This window comes from Oreochromis aureus, linkage group 18 (assembly GCF_013358895.1).
Source record: "Oreochromis aureus strain Israel breed Guangdong linkage group 18, ZZ_aureus, whole genome shotgun sequence".
NCBI classification, from domain to species: Eukaryota; Metazoa; Chordata; class Actinopteri; order Cichliformes; family Cichlidae; genus Oreochromis; species Oreochromis aureus.
The window spans coordinates 4,507,037-4,531,730 of record NC_052959.1 but is presented as its reverse complement, the minus strand read 5'-3'; the positions used below and the strand labels follow the sequence as shown (position 1 = coordinate 4,531,730).

Here is a 24,694-nt window from a genome sequence, read left to right as displayed (position 1 = left end):
AACAACTGTGTCAACAACAGTAACACAACAATAGCTACTTAATAAATACAAATGGGCTTCTCCAGGAATTTACAGCATATAATTACCTTGTATCACCTAATCAGCCCACCTCCAATCTGCAGCCGGAGGCAGATGGTGTGGGATTTCCTTCAATGTGTCCAAAGATGACAGAAATAAATGTCCCGAAACTTTCTCCGGCTAAATAAAAACAAATCCCAACTAATTCAAAGTCTATATCCATATCCTCTGTGCAGAAGAGTCTTGGCTGCCTGTTTACGAATCAAGCCAGGAGCCAGAAATCTGGGTGTATTTTGGGACAATGAGCTCTTTTTTGGCAAACGAGCCACAAGCGTTATCCAGCCACGCTTCTCCAATTGAGGAGCATTTCAGAGCCCAGTTGCTCTGACGCCTGGACTGACCTCGGGAAGGTCAGTTTTTGCATTCATATAATCAAGCCTTGACTCCATTAATTCATTTCACTGAGGGTAAAGCCATAAAACACTTTTACACCATCAGTTTGTTGTAGTGCAGCTGCTATTAAAACAAATTCAAAAAGACAGCAGCATATTAGCCCTGTTCCATTCTTCCAGCAGAGGTTAACACCGTGTTTTAGAACTGATTAACATATGTCACGTTTAAAGCACATCACGGTTTGGTTCATGACTGGTCCTACAAGCCACAGTGAAACCTCAGATTCTCTCTTCCGATTTAAGCCTAAGATAAGATAAGATAAGATAAGATAACCTTTATTAGTCCCACACGTGGGAAATTTGTTTTGTCACAGCAGGAAGTGGACAGTGCAAAAGTTATGAAGCAAAAATTAGAATAAAATAAAATAATAATAAATACAGTACACAACTGTACAGAATAGAATAAAATAAAATATACAGTAGAATAAAATAGAATAAAATATACAATAAGATAAAAATAGAATACAAATGCTATATACAACTGAGTAAAAATACAACAATGCCAGAAAAGATTATTGCACATTAGTGTTATTGCACATTAGTGGATGTGTGTGTTGTGTGTAAGTAGTACAGTTTAATTCTTCTTCTTCTCTATTCTTCTCTGCACTCTCGGTGGCACTGACTTTATTTTGGTAACCGTCTGAATTAGTCTGTGAGCCACGGAACTTATAACTGTGAAAGCATTAAAAAAAAAAATCTCACAAAATTAATATTTAAACAACAGCATTTGCACCAGACAAAACATGAAATGCTGCTGTTGCTCTTCCCCTGAGCTCCAAAGTAGCACGCAGCTCAGCTCAGCAAACTCCAAGGTCAGAAAACTTCAAAACTGCCATGTGGAAAATAGATAAGGCCTCATATGTTACACATGTATGTCTTGTGGAATTTTCTTTTTTTTTTTTGGGTGGGGGATTTTTAAGGAGCAATAAAGTGTGATATACTTTATTCTTAGTTCAGATTCACTCTTAGATTCTGTGTGACCATTTTGTGTCACGTGGTTTTGAATTTGATTTTGCAGCTGTTATGCAACAGTGTGATGTTGCATAATAGTTTGCTTATTGCTGTATCATGAAAGTGATTAATGTCACACCACTAAATCATAATAATAAATGTGATAATAAAAATGTGGCCATTGTGGAAAACTTTGAGATACTAGTCTTTAAACCTAAATTGTCTAGCTCGGTTTAGCTCACTGGAATGAACAGGCGACCTTATGCTGCACGGCTGAAAGCGGTTCGGGTTTGAGTCTGACCCGTGGCCCTTTACCACATGTCTTTCCCTCTCTCTTTTCTGTCAGTCTTCACTGTCCCTATCAAAAAAGAAAAGCCATAAAAAGGCCCCCCAAAAATAAATAAATTGTCTGAAATCTTGATCTGAATCTCTGTCTTTAACCTAATGACATTCAGTACTGGACTCAGAGTTAGCACCCCATTTCAGAGACCTGCAATGTTTGTGACATGCTGCAGGGAAAAGGGTTGTTGGAGATTGTGGCACAACCAAAATTACTGTGACCACTGGCAGTCAGCTGCCATCTTCAAAATAACTTTAGTGCAGAGTTGGGTGTAATACTTTCCAGTAAGTAACACGCTACTATAGTTACATCATCACATTTTCGATAAAAACGTGTAACATGTTGCTCTAAATTCAGTCATTACAGTTGAAACAAGAAGCAGTCAGAGTGCAAACCTCCGACAAGGCAGCTCATCCTCTGAGGAGTATTTACTTTAATTCAATTCAATTCAATTCAATTCAATTCAATTCAATTCAATTCAATTCAATTCAATTCAATTTCATTTATATAGCACCAAATCGCAACAACAGTCGCCGGCACTTTATATTGCACAGTAGATCGTACAATAATAGATACAAAAGAAAATAGCATTATACTTTTTATAGATTCGCTTTGTTTCCTTTGTTCTTTTTAAACTTGCATTAAGAAGTTTTTAGTGCATTAAAACTCAGATAAGAGTAGCATAAAAGATTGTTTACTCTGATGCCACAAACGTCATGTCAGAGTAGCTAATGGATAAAATTTATGTATAACTGGACATGAAAAACTTGAGCTCATTATATAATATTACACTAGAGTGTATTTCTAACTAACTAGGCAGCTCATTCTCTTTCTTTTGACAACACTTTCTTTAAAGATATAACACAATTTGGGGTCAGCTTGAAGGAAAGGCGGATGTGAAATGTAAAAGTGAGATCAGAGGTCATATTAGACATGATATCTGGATGCAAACTATAATGTGATATGTAGAATCCCCATATACAAGTATCGTTCCCCAAATGTTGCCAGTACAACCAAAGGCAGCAGAATATTAAGCACAGTTTTAAAGATATGACATTCTATAAAATGTTGACCTTAATTTACTTGAAGAGATCCAAGGTCCACAATAATTAGAATCCCTGTATGCCTATATGTTGTCAATACAAAGAATGGCAGTAAGAAACACAAGTTTCAATAGCTCTATATGGCATCATTTTCACTTTGCCCTTGTGTTCAATTTGTTGATCTTGAAGGAGAGGTCAGAGGTTAAATGTGTCAGAGTATTTTAAATCTTTATATGATCCTCTCAGTATACATACCACACAGAATCATACTGCAGTTTGTGTTTTAAGGCTTGTTTTGTCAATTTCCAGCCGATAAATTATTAAGTTGACCTTGGAGACCTTGGTGAATGTAATCCATATTTTAATAGGCTGTTAAGATTTTATCAATATTAATTCAACACTTTTTGAGCTATCATGTTTATAGACAGAACAAGTGACAAATGATGCAAAAACCTAACCTTTTTGGGTGAGGCAATTATCCCAAACACACTTTTTTCTTCCAGCACTTTTTACAACCAGCTGATTTTAGGCTGAGGAGGAAAATAGTGGAGCGGTCTACAGCTTTTCAGGAATGGACATATGGATATTAATTTTTTCTTTATTGCAAAAACAAATACAAACCACATCCAGGACAGAAACAGGCGTATTACACTGCTAACACAACTTTGGCACTTTGCAAACATCTGCACAGACAGCATGCTAATACAAAGCTAGATGAGTGTATCGCAACCCCAGCCCATGAGCCAGAGCCTGAACTTCAGCAGGTAACAAAGACAGTGATGGGGAATCGGGCTTGCAACATTGTAGCCTCCGTCAATTTGTACATGTTTCTACAATAGCTGTGCTAATTTAATAAGTGAGTAACTAAGTAACATACTGCATTACATTTTAAAAAAAAAGTAACCACTAATGTGTAATGCATTACTTCTTTGAGCACAAACTCCAGTGCTGAAGACAGAGTCAGTGTGCTATCCTTCTGCTATCACTTTGTGACTGAATGGGGTTAAATTGCAATCTGTTTGTGATAATATGGTCATTAACGAATCTCACATTAAACAGAAATTCACATGAACTGCTTACATTCAGATTTCAACCACAAACTCACAGATCTGAAGCACAAATTCAAAAATTCCTTCATAAATAATGATATCGTGGCTGCAGGACAACCTTTTAACTGCAAAGTGACATTGGTGCTTGGCAACCCTGCTTTTAAGGTATATAGGTATACAGGAATAAAAGCAGAATACAACCAGCTGAGTCAAGTCCCCTATTGCAAAGAGACATGTTGAAAGTGAGCTGGCTCATTGGTGCAGACTAAATCAAACTGATTGCAATGTGTTGGCAATCTCCTGCGTTTATAGGTTGGAAAACAATTATTTTGCAAAGCACTCAGACTTGTATGGCTTAGCGACAGATTGCCTCCTAACAGGAAATACACTGCCAGGTTGAGGGTGTTGTACTGTCAAGTTCTGGGGTCACTGCAACTACATACAATCAGTCACCAAATGCAAAAAAAAATTAATTCAGTCACTTTACGATTCCATCTTCGCTCTAGTGAGCCATGAGGAGGTTGGAGTGTTCACTGGTCACTGGTGAGGTTTAGGGACTTGAAAGTTAGGAAAAGGAAAATGTTGTTAAGGGTTAAATACAAACTAGTGACCCTTTGCACTGAAAAGTTGTCTCATTAATGTCAGACATGCATGGCATGCATGACCACCAAAGGAGCATCACTGAGCATCACCCGTGGCTTTGTCCAAACTGCGTTATTTTACTACCTGGGAATGAGAGTAGCCAGGGTATTTTGAATGGATAGATTGACTCCTTGTCATAATTTGCATTAATAACCTGCTACATTATGTTTAGATGAGCCGGTTCAAGTGCTGTGGCATTGCTCATTCACTCATTTGTTACGACTGCAGTGGATCCCATTTCTGGCCAATTGATTTATACATGACTCTAACAAAAACAGTTTATTTTATTCCCTTTTTGTAAATAAGAAGATGCCATTTCTAACACGGCGCCATCATATCAGCAGACAGACATAAAACAAGCAACGTCTGGAACACATCACTTACTGTGCTACTCCAGGACAGCGCAGGCTGACGAGGGTGAGCAACATTTTCAACCACTGCTACATCACTGCTCTTCCTTTTATGTTCATTCCTTCATGTTAAAAGCAGAGTTAGCTATTCTGTAAATAAACCAAAATAAAAGTGCTTTTTTTAAAATTAAACCAGCGCTTTCTGGAATAGGCTTCAGTCAGCAGATCTTTCAGAATTAGAATGAAGTGTGACACTGCAGATGAGCATGTTATTGCTGCTCTCTGCAGTTTTGCATAGCCACAGAATCAGAGGAGTTGATTTCATGGGAAACATAGTCCTCGATCTGGTTCATACTAAGGCTGTTAGCTGTTGACTAAATGGACATTTGTGCAAAAGTACAAAAGTACTAACAGGCTTAGAAATACATTTTGTCGGTAGATGCTCATTAATAAACTTACCTCCTGTTTATAATTTACCATCTGAAATATTCACCTTTCATGTTGTTATTTATTACTTTGTATTTTGTATATATCTTTCCCCTTTTATTCATGCACTGTAAGTCCTAAGCTCATCTCTTCTAACCAACAAAATACCTGCAGAGTGAGCAATTGCCATGGTAACCGGGGACTGGTTGACTGAATTACCATAAGGAATAGATACTGTGTAAACCCCTGGCTAGGGAAATATTTGGAGAGCTTTTCTTATCAATGACACTCTTGAACTGCTCATGCATAAAAGCACTTGCAACCTCAGCACCGCCGCTGCTGCTGATCTTGTTCCAGTGTTACAGCAAAGCCTCTTCCATCATGATTTCTTTATTATAACAACATCACTTTGCATTGAATGAGTCTAGTGAAGTTGAGTTTGAAAGGTGAACCACTGATACTACAGGATAGTGGATGCTCAATCACTTGTAATTTTGTCTGGCTATGTCAAGCCTGAACTCATGTACTGTAGGATTAAGTAAAGATTACAGCAAATTCACTACTCTTTAAGTGTAGAACTGCATATGCCTGCACTGCAAAAGGGCTTGCTGTATAAATCTCTTTAATCTTTGGAAGTGCAAGTATTATTTTAACTGAACATAAAAACAACTGCTCTTTGGATCTGTTTTTTTTAGCTTAAGTGTAAGATAAATATGCTACCTTTAGATGGATGTAACATTGTAAACACAGGAAGTCAAAAATCCAAATCTTCACTGCACAGACTGACACTGACAGGTTGGCAGTCAGCTTAGAAAAATATACAAAATTTAAAAAAGGGAAAAGAAAAAATCCAGAAATCAGGCAGAACAAGTCAAACATAAGAAAAACTATATGAAAGCAGGATGTTTACAAAAACATATGGTGGAAAAAATGAGATCATGGAACATGGAAATCTGGAAAAGGCTGGAGAGTTTGAAGGCAATCAGACAGTTAACAATACGAAACAAATGGATGCATGGCAACCATTTAGCAATGAGTTAAAAGGTAGCATCTTAATATCTACCCCCCTGTGACTTACATTTAGTTTGGTTTAGGTTTGTTGTATGCACAAATTAAGAATAGCATGAAGCTAACATGCCTTTAAACCACCACATCAATAAAATCAGAAGTAAGAAAAATAAGAAATGTAAACTACTTCATTACCTTTTACTCCTCCAATCATGCTGCCCCCTCAAACAAAAGGTATACAAAGGTCACAATCATACCAATGTAGTGCCAGCTAAGAAACAATGGGCTCCACTGGATATATATCCACTGGATCCCTAAGTTCAGGTAATACCATTTGGCCTTTGCAGACAACATTTGGATAGGAGCAGAAAAGGTCACTTAAAAAAGGTTTATTCCATACTATTCCATATAGGATACCTTAAATACATTTATCATTAGGGTGACAAAACTGTGAAGAATGCCCTAAGTATGGTAAACAAAGCTGTTAGACAGATTAATGAAGCTGACATGAGCTCATGACAAAACAGGAAAAGACCCAGAGCACTCTGAATACTAAAGTTTGGTACGAAGTTCTTCTTTGTCAGAGGTTTGTCACAAGCTATTTCATGCTATACCAAACTCAGAATCCAGAACCAGAGAAACAATAAGAAGGACAGCAAGGCTCCAATTTATCCAAGGCATCTGCCAAGGCCCGTAAACTTGTTGTCAAGTGTTCAGGTTTCCTTTCACAGCTAAAATTAGACCCTCAGCTCCTCTGACAAGCAGTCTGGATCACCTCTAGGGGCCTCCTGTCATCCTAACTTATGCATCCTTGGTGGGGGGGCAAGTAGAGCGATGCTACCAGCTTCTAAAATGGTGGTTATCCCAGAGGAACCAGTCTTTGATGAAGACATGTGCTGGGAGGAGGAGAAACAGCAATATTAATAGCATTCTATGCCTGCTGAAAAAATAAAACCTACAGATACAAACTACCTGCTTTTTCAGCAGACTGACAGGTAAACCAAATAATACTAACGGAAATGAGTTCTATCAGAGAAAAATGTGTCCAGAGATTTTACTGATAGTCATTCTGTCATGAATTGATTTGAATGGTAGGGACTTGAAACCCCAAAAAAGGAATAACTTCAAAGTCACTGATTGAAACAATGTTACTATGTGACGGATCATTGGAACAATTTTTCCACCCCTTCACAAAAATCCAGTTTACATGAGTGTCTGCAAGGGCCTACATGATTTTTCCATATCCACATTAGTGCCTAAAACTACAGTGCTTAATACATTTATTAGAGCAGCTGTCATAAAAACAAGAAAACGCTAATCTTTTCAAAAGCTATCAAAACATGTAAATTGCCATCAAAAATAACAATATGCTATTTTTCACACTTTTTGCAAAAAATGTGCCAAAAGTATTCACTTGTCTGTCTTCACACACGTACAGTATGAACTTCAGTGACATCCCATTTTACTCCATAGGGTTTAATATGATGTTCGCCAACCCTTTGTAGCCATAACACTTTCAAATCTTCTAGGAAGGCTTTCCACAAGGTTTAGCAGTGTGTTTATGGGAATTTTTGACCATTCTTCCAGAAGTGCATTTGTGAGGTCAGGCAAGGGTGCTCCATCCGGTTGAGGGCAGGACTTTGTGCAGGCCAGTCAGGTTCTTCCCCATTAAACCTGCCCATCCGTGACTTTATGGACCTTGTTTTGTGCACTGGTGCACAGTCATGTTGGAAAAGGAAGGGGGAGCATGAAACTGTCCAAAATGTCCTGGAATCCTGTTGTATTACATTCCTTCCACTGGCACTAAGGAGGTGAGCCCAACTCCTGAAAACCACACACCATAATCCCCCTGCCACCAAACTTTACACTTTGAACAGTTGGCTTAGACAAGTACCGTTCTCCTGGCAAGAAGAAAACAAGCCTCCACTGCTATAGAGTCTTGTAGTGACATGCTTTACATCACTGCAGCCAACACTTTGCAATGCGTGTGGTGATCTAAGGCTTGGATGCAGCTGCTTTGCCATGGTGACCCATTCCATGAAGCTTTCCATGCACTGTCGGTGAGTTAACCTGAAGGCACATGAAGTTTGGAGTTCTGCAGTGATTGACTCTACAGAAAGTTGGCGACCCAAGCGCACTATGTGATTCAGCATCCACTGACCATGCTCTATGATTTTATGTGGCCTACCATTTTGCAAGTTGCAGTTTTTCCCAATTGCTTCCACTTTGTTATAATACTACTAAAAAGTGACTGTGGAATATTTAGTAGCGACTGGACATGTTGCACAGGTGGCATCCTATGACGATACCACACTGGAATTCACTGAGCTCCTGAGAGCAACCCATTCTTTCAGAAATGATTGTAGAAGCAGTCTGCATACCTTTGTGCAGATTTTATACACCTGTGGCCATGAAAGTGATTGGAACACCTGAATTCATTGATTTGTATGAGTGGGCAAATATTTTTGGCAATTTAGCGTACATGCATGGATGTGGTAGTATACAACAACCGTTCAGGTTTACTGATCTTGGAGTTACATTGGACGTTTCAATTTGCTACAGAAATGAGCTGTTTGAATTCAGCAGTAACTATGAACCCAACCTTCATTTGTTGCTTTGAACTTTGAGTCCTGACAAGATGAATGTAGTCCTGGCTACAATTATTGAAAATTAGAGCTGGTGCTTACTACGAGTTTACTTCCCCTCCTACCCCAAACACTTTACCACAGAATTATGAATCCATTTGGGAAAACATCAGCTGTATAGCATCTTTGGGGACATCTTGGCATCACTTGGGAGGACTGGGAAAATATGACTTGGAAGCTAGACATCTGGTCTGTTTTTTCCTGTCTTGCTTCCATCATGATTCAGACACAGTATAAAGATGGACAGATCCTTTTAGCTAAACTCATCACAGACTTTGTCAAGCTTAACTGGGGTTTTGTCTTGTGTATTGAAACAATAGTATTTCCTGACTCAAACATCTTCATTAATTAGAAAAGAAGAAATCGGTATCTGTAAAACTGTAGTGTCATCACCTGAGTATTCTCTTGAGTTTAATAACGTGATATTCTATTAGCCAGAGAGTTTGACCTTGTGAGTGTTTTTAGTTTAGCTGAATGGCATTTAAATTAGAATGTGAATATTTCTGCTGATTGGTAGCAAGAAAAATTCACATTTATTTTTCTTAAATACAATGATTCACTTTTTCACGGTGTAGCCTAGTCTACAGCCTACACTGTGAATTCATTTTGAATATTAATGTTGAGTCCACGTGACATCAAGCCAACAAGGCTTCCACCATGCGACTCTTATTAAAGAGGATTTAGATATTAAAAGAGAGACCTTCATCAGGATAAAGAAGAAAACAGATGAAAAGGAAATCGTTCTTGGTATTGGCACAGCATGCTTTCTATACAGCGCTAATTTGATTTTCAACCCTGAAGCCACTGTTAAGCAAACATATAGTCGCTTATCCTACTTCCTGGTAAGCAGCATTTGTTAGAAAGCTTTGATCTCACAGGCCAATTAAATGAGCTTTGTGTTTTTTTATGGTGCCAAATACAATAGGTGCATCTCTTTCCTCTTTGCACAGTCTTCAAGTATGTCGTTGCAACAAAAATCACTCATTGGAATCAGAGCTCTGTTGCTCAGGCAGGCAGTGTAATGAGCAAATCCACAACATGGTGTGATATGGTATTTGATAAATTTTTAAACAAATTCTGGTGATGGATAGTTTGTTAAAGGCATTAATCATTTATCAGCACATGCATAATGAGGCTTCTGCATCCAGAATGATATTATATCATCGTGACTTTGCATAACTAGGATGTGAGCACCTGAAGGCAAGGTTTCCGTATGTCTGACTAATCCCTCCACAGCAAAAATTCTGCAAGGTTAAAGATGCACTTGAGCTCCCGTAAAATCTTTTTTTTTTTTTTTTTGTGGCCCGACTTGAAAATAAACGAAGCACGAGGACAAGAAGTGAGCCACCTGGAGACTCCTGAGATTGATGGTGATTGCTGCGGAGATGTGATTATAATAAGCCTCTTGATAAGTCTTAGGATCAAATTTAGGTTCTGAGTTTCGGGATTTAAATAACTCTTTAATACATCAGTTCAATATTATTTTACCATTCCAGATCCTACCTGGAAATTGCACTGTCACTTTAGTGGTAGTGCAGGTAATTTTGCCAGCAGCCACCTTAAAAAACTCATTTGATTAGCTCAACAAATCAGATAAACCAATCAGGCTGATTTGACAATTTTGTTTGACATGTGAATGTTCAGTTCACAGCTGCCTGTTATACAGTTTGCATGCCAGGAATTCACACGCACACACAGTCTGTACTTTTACATCTCTGAGGAGTGGCTACTAGCACTTAAAGAACCTTGAGTCAGACACAATGATGGCTAAGAACTGTAACTACAGATTAAATGCTTTATTTAATGCTTGCAGTAGCTAACGGCAAAGTAGTGATAAATTGATTCAGCAGTAATAAATGCAGTGTTATCTCAATGAATTAAAAGATGATTTAATCCTACATTGGATTAATTTATTGGTAAATGGACTGGTACTTATATAGTACCTTTCTACTCAGTTGAGCACTCAAAGCGCTTTCTACTACAAGTGTCATACACCCAGTCACACACACGGACAGCTATTTTATCTATACCCGTGTTTCTAATACACACACAGTGATCCCTGATGCCTGATGCACACACGTGCATCAGGGATAACTCAGGGTTCAGTCTTAGCACGTGAACTGGTTGTTAAATAAATCTGAATATGACCTTTTTCTGTAATGTTACACATTTAGTTATTTGTTAGGGCAGGGATAGCTCAGTAGGTAGAGTGGTGGCCCCATGATCGGAAGGTCAGGGGTTTGATTCCCCTGAACAGCTACCCTGAGGTACCCCTGAGCAAGGTACCGTCCCTACACACTGCTCCCCGGGCGCCCAAAGGCTGACCACTGCTTCACTGAGTGAATGGGTTAAATGCAGAGAGGAATTTCCCCACGGGGATCAATAAAGTACACTTTCTTGTGCTTGCATTTACTACAGCAGTATTTCTTTATTGAAACAGAGAAACTTTGAGATGAAGTGTTGAAATTCTGTTTCTTATATTAAATATGCAGTTTAACATCTTTACACTGTGTGGCCCCACAATGTAAAATGAGTTTCAAGATTCAAAGTGTTTATTGTCATGTCTACAGAAGAAATAGCATTTCTCTGTGCAATGAAATTCTTCCTTTGCTGTCCATACACAAATGCCAAGTTAGGTAAGGGTTAAAGGAACAAGATAAATACAGATAAAAATGACAAGGTATTAAGATAAATAAAGATTAAAATATTGATAAAAATAATGAAAGATAAATAAATAAATGCAAAAAATAAGTAAGTGAAGACAAGTGAGGTATGCAGATGTCGATGTAGATGGATATACAAAGGAGCTTGATGTGCAAAATGACATTGCTGACATAGAGTCACTTGCTAGCTTGACCTGGTGCAAGTATACATGCCCCCAAGCATGTAATATCTTTAAAGCACAAAAAACCTATTGTGAATATTTAGATTTCTTTGTTCTACATCTTAAGAGAGAAAATAGCTTCTCGTTTATTGCACTTCCCTGCCAGTAAAAGTGGCAGAAACACCGTGGCTTTCCTTCTGGCAACTTTTACAGGATTAAAGACACAAATTAAATAAGCTGACATTGTTGTGCAGCAGAAGCACAAATTATGAGTTCCCACACTGATCATAAATGAGATTCTATGATTTTTTTTCACACAAAATGCTTGTAAACTGGTTGTGAAATTGCGAAGAAGCAGAGACTACTCGAATGTGCTCAGCTTCTGAAAGCTTTCCTACGGACCTCAATCAAACAACAACAGAGTGAAGCAGCTCAGTCCAGCATATGTGAAAATGAGATACCGATTTAACTGAAAGCATTTTTGTAAGAGCAGGGAGAGATGTGCACTTTTCAAGTAAGACAGTTATTACACTTATCTCATCTCACCATTATTCAGTGACACATTAAACAGAAGCCTATTTTGGACAGACAAATGAAACTGTACTTGCAAGCAATTAATCTTTCATGTATCAACCCGGTCTGACATATCAGTTATAATATATTTTCTAAGCAATTATTTCCTGATATGTCCCGTTTGACATATTGTGCTCTTTTATTTCATTTCTTTGTCTGCCAGTTCTCAGGAATCGTTCTACTTCCTTTGTACTGTTTCGCCCTCTGCAAAAACTTGCTTACTCCCCAAAGAAACATTTTCCCATCTAATAGAGGTAGGAAGAACAAATAGCTAGGTTGAACTAATTACTGTCGGAAACCAGCCAAAACATCTCGCTCTCTGTCTGTACTCATGCTCTCTTCTCTCTGTGTGACTCATACACACAAGCTCTCCTTTCCTTGCGCTGACTTTCTCTCTCTTGAGATGCAACTGCAGGGAGCGTTTCTATAGGTCAGCTTTGCAAGACGGATGGTCGACATCTGCCACAAAGCCTCGCTGGACGTATTACCTGAGACACCAAACAATAACCTCTACACACACACACACACACACACACACACACACACACACACACACACACACACACACACACACACTGAAAACACACTAAAGCCGAGCCTTGCCTGGCCTTAAACGGCCTGCCAAGACCTGACCTTCTAGTTACGACCATGATCACCCCCATGGGCACGGGTGGCATCTGGCTCAGTGATATGCGTGTGTGTGTGTGTGAGTGACTGAGTGCATACTGCGAGTGTTCTACATCACGCACGCATGTATGCCTGCTTCCCTGCATGGTAGTGCTGGCTCGCCTGTTTGCACGTGTTTATCTCTGTGTCCCTTTGCCTGTGCGTGTGTATGTGTGTGTGTATTGTTGGCATGAAGAGGAATGCCGCAAGGAGCCCAAGCAGCATCAGAAGGGCCGATGTGCCCCCAGAGTTTGACCATCTGTGCGTTATTGGTTGTCATTAAGGTTTCTAATTCGGAGGTGTCTTGGGGATTAGCCAAACGAGGGCAGAAAATGTCATTACGCTGTTCCCCCCGCTGAGCTGCCATGACCATATTTACATATTTATACACCTTAATTGTCTTTGCCTTGCTGCCGTGACATTGAGGCTGCCGGAGTTTAGCCCGAGCAGGAGGCAGGAAAAATGTGAGGAGGACAGAGTGGAAGACAGCATTACATACAGTCAAATCAAATTTAGCTCTTAAGTGGATTTGAATTAACGAAATCGCGGGTAAGCGGACTAGAGAAGAAGATTAACAAAAGGCAAAAATACAAAAATGGAAAGATGCAAACAGCCCAGAAAGAAGAGAAGCAAGGAAAATATGCATTTTTCATTTTTTTACAGCTTATATATGTTGATAACTGTATTATAAACTATGTACTATTTGAACTTTATTAAATTAAATTGCAAATTTTGCATATGCGCCTCATTTAACAAAACAACATTAACATAAGCAAAACAGAGAATTTGCAATTTTAAACGTCTTGACGTAAAAACCAACATAAGTACATTTATCCTTGCTATCCTTATCCTTTATATGGAGAAAAGGCGCACAGCACCAGCAACCAACCTGATCTGGTATGTATGTATCCGATGTATGATTTAAGTGTTGTTCCTGTGTATAACCTAGTGATCGATATGGAATGATACCAGTTTGAATCAGCACAGTGAACAGCTTGAAAAATGGTGTGATCCTTACAGACACTCGTTAGAGAGGCAAACACCGCCAAAACATTTAGATCGAGCCTTCGAAATCTCACCAGTTTATGGCTGCGGTTAGATAACTAAACAGCTGGTTTCTTCTATTTATATTTCTCTGTGTTTAATTACATCACTTTGTACTCTACATTATGTTCTTCTTATATGCAATATATGCTATGCTTCTCTAAAGTGTACTTACACTTATTTAAATGAGGTTTCTTGCTCAGTTGCTTATAATAATAAAAAAAAAAAAGCTGGCACTGACTAATCTCAGTACTCCTGCTGGCACTGCTGTCATTCCAGCATGTATAGGAGAATTCCCACTGAGTTCTAGAGTCTAAAGGAGGACTTCTCAGCTTTTCGGCTTCCTCTCAGTAACAGGGACATTAATGAAAAAAGTTACTTAACACAGTCCATTATGAGGTTATGTTTCTGGGGCTATTGTAGCTGCCGCTGTTGGGTGCAGTCTCTGACCAGTCAGAAACCTTGCCGATTGTCTTGCATGATTGATTAAATTCTAAATATTTAAAGTGCCTTAAACATTTCACAGTGCGGTATTTGAAATAGATCTTTTGTTAGATATATTTTTGAGCCCCTCTTTTGCTGGCCGTTTAGTTCTTTACGGACTGCTGCCTTTACAGAGGTTGGGGAATAAAGAGAGCAGGTGCACCAGCATGTTCTATTTCTGGTGTAATTAGAGAAGAAATGGCTTCAGCGCCTTTACTGACTATCCACTGTGGGAGAATCACACTTGTATTGTGTTGACACCCAGAAAGAAGCCCACAGAGGTGGTGGTGAAAACGAGGGATTACAGCCGCTAAGCAGTTTAACACATTCATTATACCACGCAGGTGATTATGTGTTCACTCCAGTTTCATAAGGCAACAGCATCATATCTCTCTAAACAAAACCTAATTTGGGAGGTGAAGTGATCATACAAAATGATAAAACTGTGTAGTTACTTTTGCTGTTCATCTGGCCTGGAGCCGGTTTCAGCTGCTATTTGTGCTTGTATGCACCCGCATCTCACTGCTAGATTATGCTAATTGTGTATGATGCAAGAGGCTGTAGTCAGTGGTGCAATTCCAAATTAATGGAAGACTACCTTGTAATTGTGCCTACCAATCAGAATGAATAAAATATTAGCCTGTAGACAGTCCAAACAATGCCAGGAAATATAGTGGGGAACTCAAGTCAGTATTGTATGAAAAGAGTGTCCCTCATTTTACCCCCTGCCCCGCCTCTTCAGACTGATAGACTGTATTTAAAAGATGGACTTAGCCAGCATGCTGTCACTTTGGTTACTTTGTAGCCTCTACTTTAGCATTTTGGAGGTTGCCATGTTAATTTTTATTACATTTGGAGGACAGAGTTGTAATGCTAAATCATCAGCTAATGCTAACTTGGTTAGCAGACTGCATCCATAAACTGTACAGGTACAATGCACAGACACACATGTCTGCCAATTAGTGCTAAGCAACTCGAAGTTCACTCAACAAAAATGAATCACAAAGCACTCAGTGGATGAGCTGTGCCACACAGGAAATCATATTTAACGAGATCCAATCAAAATTTTTCAAATAGCACCATCAACAGAAACACAATGGAGAAGTCCAAGGACTTGTCATCTCAGCAATCTGATCACCAGCAGCTGTTGAGACAGCTGCCATTCAAAGCATGCTATCCTCTAAAACCTGTCTTTAGTTTTCAGCCGCAGGTGTTGCCACTTGGTCCCACTATGGCCATTTTTAAACTCTCCGTTTTGAGCTCAAGTATACATTTGTGAAGTTTGGTGACTTTATCTTCTACAGTTAGATTGGTAGATTTTGCTACTGAAGCATCAGCAAAGGGATTCACATTCAAGTGCAAACACAAAGTTCCCAAATCCTGACTGTAAAAATGAAAAAGCTTATCTGATTTAAATTTGTCCTTGAGAAGTGCTTTTTAGATTGCTCCACAGAACTCCTATTTGAACTTGAACAAGTGTCAGAGTTCAAGTGCTTGCAAGTGCCCCAAGATCTTACAACGCTTTGACAGTTTAACCCTGAGAAACTGTGCAGGTGCAGGTTAACTCAACAAAAATGAAGCACAAGCACATTAGATGTGCTGTATGACACATCAAACCACATCATTTAAGGAGATAATCCCATTAAAATTCTTGAAATGGTGATCACAGGACAATGGTTATCAACTGGATAAATTGACCCTGGGTTTTCCAATTCAACTAGGAGTGTGTTCACATGAAAGAGATGCTGCTAGCAGGTAAATGGAAGAACACATACTACAGACTGAAAACATTATAGCTGCTGGGGAGATTAGACACATTTTCAGAGTAAGAGTGTGTGTGAGAGAGGAAAAAACCTGTACAGTACTAAAAGTGCTGTATAAATGTGTCTGCTATAAACAATTTCGTTAGTAAGGCTGGAAAAATGCTACTATATTAATTAAGTTGAGCCTATTGGAAGCCAGGAAAACTGGCAGGAGAGCCAGTTGAGATGCCAGTAGTGTAAGTTAGCAGACTTATCAGCATCACAACTTTATCACTGAGACACAGAAGAATCTGACAAATTACAAGTGTTATTCTGGTAGATGAGACAGTTTTGTTCTTAATCTTTCAGCACATGCCCAGTAGTGTCTAACAGTATTAGAGCAGGTAAAGAACAGAATTCAAACATATGCTTAGTCTACATGCAGAGATTTTCCAGTCTGAGAAAACAGAGTCTGTTTTCCAGAGAATTAATTGGTCAGTAGGAGGTGATGTCATTCCTGCTGATATCTTCGCATATATTACCTGGTCTGGAGTAGGTTAGGTCCGCTGTGATGTGTCCTGGTGAAAAATGAACTTTCAACCCCTAACCCTGGAATAATCTGAATAAGCCAAGTTTCTGGTTTTTATTAGGGCCCAGCAGAAGCTGAGAACTGAACCCAAATGTTGACTTTGGGGGGCTCTCTCCCTTCTTGAGTCTTGTTCTGCTTTAGATCTGGTCCTGCTGAAAGTGAGTTCTTCTTTCCCACTGTTGAGAAATACATTAACTATTAGGGTTTTCACCTTACAATATAAAGCAACACGAGATACTATATGTTTAATTAATACTTTCTAATGCGGCCCTCGATTAAGGGTGAAATTCCCCTGTAATAAAACGGAATTTCAATGCATTTTATTTAAAATTACAATGCAATTATATTTACCTACAAATACTTAAACACTAGAATAAGGGGGTAAAAAGTCAGATTTATACAGGAAACAGCAGAATAATTATAATGTAAGTAAAATTTAAGTAGTGTGGAAGTAATTGTAAGTAATCTTGTAGAAAAAAAATCAAAATAATTACCAAGAAGTTGATATTATGCCTATGTTTAATACATAAAATTTGATAAATAATTATTCCTGTATATAGAAGCAAATTGATAGCTACAGTGAAAACCTATGCTAAAGCAGCTTGCAACCTTGAGTATCTGCATTTGTATTATTGATGTAAACTTTGACTGAACTCAGTCTTTGGCTCAACGCTCAGAGCAATCTCCCTCTATTAATGCATGCTGTCAAACACACACACACACTGACAGGCAGGAACATACACACAGTCAACAAGGTAACAGACAACAACAGGATCGCCTGTTACCTTGAGTTGAGCATTCATTACATACAAAATGACTTGGACCTTGTCTAGTGGAGACACTGTTTTCACCGAAGCGACAGGCCATTGTTCACTCACTTTGTAAACCCTGTTCTGTTACAAAGAAAGGAGGCGCAACATTGAGAGTGTGGCTTAGTGAATAACACTATATTGTATAGAAATTTGAGAAATATAGTTTTATTATTGCATGTTTGTGTCTTTTTTACTATTTCAAAGTTTTCACTGGTGATACTTAACGGCCCGCAGGTCCAGACTGCAAAGGTGACTTCATGGGTGTTTGCAATCAAAGCCTCAGGGTGAAACAATGATTTGCCTGAGGCTCAAAGATTCGCACAATCACTGAACTCTTTACATTTCAAAAGAGCTGACTTTCTGACTCTGTGCAAACAAAATTACTTTACATTTTCTCCTTATCGTTTCCTTTGATGTCAGCACTTTGTTGCATTATGTATTTATACAAATGTCTGATGTGAATATCATGGGATACATGTAGTAAAAGCAAAAATCACACCTTACTGGCAAAAGTTGCCAAAAACAACACAGTGAATTTCAACTTGGATTGTGTTTCTAGGGTTGCAATCTGTGGGATATTTTTCTTGTTTCGTTGAAAATCTTCCAAACATAAAGATACTGAATTCAAAAAGATCTCAAACAAATACAGCAAAACACATTCCAGAGAACAGAAGAAGAATCCAAGAAGAAGAAGAAGAAGAAGCAGAAGAAGAAGAAGAAGAATCTAAAATAAAGTGAAAAGCCATTGTAACTACCACCACGCAGTGAAATAACAAGAATGAATATTTAAATATTTATATCTGACTCGAGGATCATTGTGTCATATTAGACATAAACAGAATCATAAATGTAAAAAAAGCAAAACAAACAGAAAACAGTAGTGTATATTTTAGAGACTGTCTTGAAGAAGAACAGTCTAGAATCTAATGATTGTAGGGCCCTGTCATCTACTCAGATTGTAGATTGCCGTGCCTGTCCTGAGAGGATGCTTTAGATAGCTTTATAACTTTAGATAGTTTCTGTCACCAGTAAACTTCTTTTTGTAGTTCTTTGAGTTCCAAGCCGATCATAGAGCAGGAACACAAAACAGGGAAGACTGACTTAGAGTTTGCATATCTAAAAGAAAAACTGAGGTTATTATGCCGTCATATTTGTGGCAAAACAGATGGCAGTAGCAGTCTACTCAATTCTAAAATAAAATAAAGATAGGAACAGGAAAACATTTGCCATTTTTATATGTTTTAGAAATCTAAACAACTTTAAATTCTTCTTGTGTGACAAAGCCATTATTTGAAACTGCATGTCTCTGAAATTGTTGTAATGTACTTGCACAAAACAACACAGATGGTAGGAAGCTACTGCTGAAACACAACCATAAACCACTTCTTCTTAGGAGGGTTTGTGTGCCTGGCTTCCTTATGTGCTTTTTGTAGATGTGGAAACCCACAAAGTCAAAGAGATCTCTGAAATATGTTTGACCGTGTTGTCAAAGTTGAAATCTTTATATATTGATTGCTGAGTGTCAAAAATAGCTTCTCTTGGTCTTCAGCCTCTAACAGTCTTTGGAGACGTTCTAAGATTTTGCCATTAAAAATGCATTTATCTACACATCTCACATTTATTTGTGTTTAAATTTAGCTTGGCTTTGGTAAAGGAAGGGCATTTTTAAGATTCTTGACTGTGCGTTCAAGATGTATTAATACACACGAACATCCTTCAGCTGTGATTATTATTTAATACATGAAAAATGTCTCTTCTGTCCACTATTTAACATTACAGCCCACAGGAACAGGAACATAGCAAAAAAAAATAGAGATCAAGCTGAGCTGCTGTGCTCAAGTCTTGTACTTTTTAAGCCTTGAAGACAAAAGAAATCCATCCTGTGGTTTTCAGTGAGCTGCTGCCATCTTCTTGCTTCTCTCCCATCACGGTCTTCTGTTCCAGACGACTCTGTTTTAATCCCTCACTTGTTTCGAGAGAGGGGGAGGAATGGAGGTATGACAAGAGCAGGAATGAGCGATCCCACACTAAAAAGCCTGATGAGGAGGCACAAACAAAGCGCACTTAGCTTTCACAGTGACACGAAATGTAAATGCTTTCGCGCCAACAAAGCTCATTCTGCCAATAAAATATTCTCATACAGCTGACAGTGACAAAGACCCTGTGTGGGCAAAAACCGAGGTGAGAGCTGCAGATTTGAAATTCTGTTACTGATGGGCAAAATACCACAATATTTCCCTTTCCAGTGAATATTTACTGTTTATATACTGTACTGTGTGGCTTTTGTAAGATGGTGCTTGCATTAATGGAACTTGTTCAAAAGCACTATGCTGAAGAGAGTTCCTCTGAGAAGATTCAACTTGTAATCTAGAAAACCAGAGAGTAACGTTTTGTTGACCCAGTAGACTCTAGTTACTTTTGACATGTTGTAGAAATGACAAAAGTATAATTAATAACCTTTAGACCAACGGCCTTTTATTTAGTTATCCCAATGACATGAATGTATCCATGCTGGTCTACTGAAATGGTTTTCTGGTGAACTTGACTTGGCTAAAATGAAAAAAAAAAGAAAAAAAAAGAACAAAAACTAAACAAACAAACAACAACAACAAAAAACAACAAAAAACCAAAAATAATATAAACACTTTTAAAACTGGCCATAAACCTTAAGATATGTATTGGCAAATGAACTGGTTCTTATATAGCACTTTCCTACTCTATCGGAGCTTTACATAACTTGCACATTCACTTTTTTTCTACAGTGTTCTTAAGTGCTTCCTATCTGACATTCACACTCTGATGGATGCATGGGAGAGCAACATGGGGTTAGTATTTTGCCCGAGGATACTTGGCATGCAGACTGGGATCAAACCACCAACCTTCCAGTTAATAGGGGACCTGCTCTACCACCTGAGCTACAGCCGGAACGTTGTGTCCACATATAGAATATCTACCAGTTACCATTCATCTATTAAGATTTTGATATCCTTCCATCCTTACTGGACTTAAAAAAAATTATTTAATTAATTAATTTTTTATAGTAAACATTTTTTTTTAAATCCCCATGAATGCCATTAAAAACAACAGAAAACGATGAACCTCACTCACTCATTCTGTGCAGGGGCTTAAAATGAAAACGCACTTTGTGCTAAAGCTAGCCAGCAAACACTCCAGGAGCTGTTTTAATGGGGCACAGAGTTAAATCAGAGTGTAGCAAAAAGACATGAAATCTTAATCGACCTGAGAACAGAAAGAACAGAAAGAAAAGTCGGTCGTCAGAACTTTATCGGCTTTGTTACTTCAGTTTGGTCTAAGCAACTCCACAGCTCGTTACTGTATTTCCCACAATATCTGTTGCTACTGTAATGACCGCTATGAAAGTACTGCTTACCACTATGTCAGATCTTTACAGTGGCAGCTTAGAAGTTTTTATATTTTCAGTAAATAAAGAAAAAAGTAGTGATGGGAGAGAATGCAGGAGAGGAGGAACACCTGGCTCCAGCAGGAAGACCATCATGACTTAACCTACCCTCTGAGGTCTAACTCTAATCCCTAATCTGAACCTTGTTCTGTCAGAATGTATGATTTTTGACTTTCAAGACTTGTTCTTGTAGGATTTTGCAATCAGTGGACAAAAAATAGACATTCCAATTGATGCATATCAAAACGTTTTTTATTGTCATCAAAATGCAGGGTTGTGGCTACTGAATTAAGGTTGACTCACAAGACTGTAAAACAATATGACCAATCTTTTAATACAGGAGCTGACATGCCATAAGAATTTGTTCTCCTGCCTCAAAATCATTTTTATATTTCACACTTTGAAACTTTGTCTCATATGGAAATCTGTACCACACGTGACACACCCAGTCCTTAGACTCTCGAAACCTGATGAGCAACTTGAAGTACCTGTAGTCACGTCGATACTTTGATTTGAGCAAATCTTGGAGATTTGTTGATGTGAGCCTTAAAATAGCTGTAAATAGCTACCTGCTACTCCAGTGAAGATGTTCCCCAGGTGCCTTTCTAAATAAAATGCTGCCTAGCTTGCAGTGAGCATCTCACTCCTGTATGGCAGCAAGTGATGAATGCTTCATGTGGCTCCAAGTTAACTAAGTTCATTTTGAAACACTCCCTGGAGCGTTGCCATCAATCAAAGCCTCTCCCAGGAGCTGTCAAGCAACTTTGTCTGCCTTATTCTGCTACCATGTGCGGTTGTGCCACAACAATATCCAGCCCTCCCCATTTGCTTCCATTTCAGGCAGCTCAGGCACTTACTTAGTTCCCTACTTTTGCCTCTGGGCTGGATATTTAACATGCAAGACACCCTCCAGCCTCCATTTAACCCAAGAATGGCTTTTGGGATAGCCCAAAGAGACCAACACCTACTCCAAAGTGCCACCAACAGGAGTGGCGCCAAAGAGAAGAAAAAAAGATTTCCTCATTGCTGCTGATTTTACTCTTAAAGGTCTGCCACTTTCATCCTGTGTGCCCATAAACAGTTATAACCACTACTCGAGCTACAGCCAACAGATGAACCTGAGTGGAGTCTACAGTCAGACTGTAAGGAGATGCTCAGCAGGAGGAGGGCGATTGTCGTATAATCTGAGTGCATGTTTTTAATCTTATCAACTAAAAAATGATCTGTAATAATAAAAAAAAAAGACCAGCACACGGGACAGGAAATCCTGAACCGAACATGTGCTGTCCACATATCCTGGCTCTAGGAAGCCCTGAAAATATTTCTGCCTGTGGTGTAGTGGGAGTAGCAGACTAGCTGATATGAAACAAGACTGATTTTAGGGGAATCTGTTATTTTTGAGCTTTTCCGCTTGTGCATTTATTTGCTCACAGCATTGAGCAACTACCATGTATGCAATGATGTTCTCAGACATCATTGCATACATGGCAGATATTAGAACATGAGCATCACTGAAACAAACTCTTATATCGATAATGTAGACCCTGAAGTCTAGATGATAAGGTAAATCACGCAAATCCAGATGTTTTATTGTCATTGGAGTCCAACTAAATAATCGTGCTGCTCATTTGTTCCAAAAAATAAAAAAACAACCCACATCAGCCTTCATCAAACAACATGTTGAAGTGTTTCCAATTTAAACTGGTAACAAATGTCATGTTAGGGGTGGTGATAGTTGCACAAACACATAAATTTCAACCAATTGACTGCAGTTTTCCAGCTGTTTACTTTTAATTACACCTAAAAAATGTAGTCTTAAGTTACCTTTAGGTTCCATGCTTAAGTCCTACATTTCAGGTTTGTTGTCTGAAGTCAGAAACAAAATGGTTTTCTTGCACATGTACCAAAACTGGTTCCCTTCTACACAAAGGACCTGGCATGCTGTAGCCACTAATTCATCATAGACTCATCAAGGAAGCTACTTAGCTTTCAGCCACCATATTGTTTTTTTTTTTTTTTTTTAAAGTAGACAGACAGTCAGAAGTGTATGCTTAGCATTGGTGGATGCTGTCATTATGTGTTCCATTCTGCTGGGAGTCAAATATGACTAAAGCACTGCCAGTGACTTAGTGGGTAAAAGAAATTAACTAAAGAAGAAAAAGAGGAGGGACGCATTTTCACGTTCATTTGCCGGCCTGTCCCTCTGGGCTCAAACACAGAGCTCAGTGCATTAACTGCCCTCCCTGATAAACCCATCCATCCACACATAGCACACAAACTGCATTATCCTCATTTCCTGGGACACTCTCCTTCCCCTTTTACCTTTCTTGCATCCCACTTCTCCCATTTTCATCTCCGTCGTTTCCTCTCCATCTAAGTTTATTTAATGCCACCTCTCTCCACCCTGTCTTTTTTCCTGTCCCTTTCTCTCCCCCTTTTCTTAGAACACATCATCCCAGCCTTCCTCACCATCCCTGTCTTCGGTCTCTCCGCTTTCCAGCCAATGGCTGCCGAGAGGGGCGTGGTTAAATAGAAAGCGGATGGACGGAGCTTGTTGGGGGAACAGGGAGAGGGAGACACAGAGGAGAGCGCCGATGAATAGAGACGCTTTCCTTAGCTTCCTGGAGAAGCAACGCCAGGCTTGACACTGAGTGATGATTGTCACGCAGAGAGAGTCGGAATAATAACGCGGAATCAAATCCACAGAGAGAGGGGAGGAGGGGGCTCAGTCTGTGGATACCTGCGCGTCTCCACTCTGGCCGCAGGTGCGCTACGGTCCCTCTAAAGGGAGTTTGATCTGTGAGAGGCTAGTGCGAGAAGAACCAGTCCTGCAGGGATTATTTTTCATTTTCTCGCCAAGTGTCAGTTTTATTTATTTTATTTATTCTTTTAGTTAAACTGAAAGCAAACTTTCTCTCCCCTTTGCGCCACCTGCAGTCACAGTTCAACTCCAGGTCTGACTCCAGCTTCATTCGGAGCTTTGTAAGTCTGTGGGCTGTTCTTTCAGACCTTTCCTGAACTCGGATTACACTGGACAGCACCTCCAGTCTGAAAGGAGAATTCCTCAAAACTCCCAAGTTAACGAGAATCAGGAGTCCTTTCCAGTCCAGTCTTTGCTTTAAAACGAGCTGATGAAGAGAACAATGTCTGGATTATTGCAGTCGCTGTTCAACCTGCCCCGGGAAAGAGGGGAGGAGTGAGGAAAGCAGTAAAAGAAGGAAGGAGGAAGAGGTGAAGAAGGGGGGAAGTCGGCGGCGTTTAGCTGCCGTCCACTAGTTCTTTAACGCCTTTGCTGCCCGGGTTCTCCACTCTCTTTTTACGAGATACACGAACAAACATCAAGAGACGCACGGGGAGGACCTGCGTTCACACCCTGGGTGAGTTTGTTTGTGTGTGTGTGTGTGTGTGTGTGTGTGTGTGTGTACACTGGGGGAATGAAATCGGGAGAATAGAAGAGGATCGCTGTTGTGCGTGTTCGTGCCAGGTGCGTTTTTACGCACAGCTCACTCCGGGTTGATACGCACAAGACAATGTGGGTCCAGGAGGGTTAGTGACGCATGATCGATAAGAAATGTGAGAAAAATGAAGAGATTGCAATTCAGGTGAATGTGACAAG

The 24,694-nt window shown here is 39.2% G+C and overlaps 1 protein-coding gene across 1 annotated transcript in view; it reads left to right on the top strand.

The window, feature by feature from the left end:
* Positions 1 to 23,667: 23,667 nt before the first annotated feature.
* Positions 23,668 to 24,694, top strand: part of brinp2 (bone morphogenetic protein/retinoic acid inducible neural-specific 2) — a 238,572-nt gene continuing 237,545 nt past the window's right edge. Inside the window, exon 1 of the mRNA XM_031744820.2 lies at positions 23,668 to 24,455. The gene's annotated coding sequence lies outside the window, so the exon portion shown is untranslated. The remainder of the gene's footprint in view (positions 24,456 to 24,694) is intronic.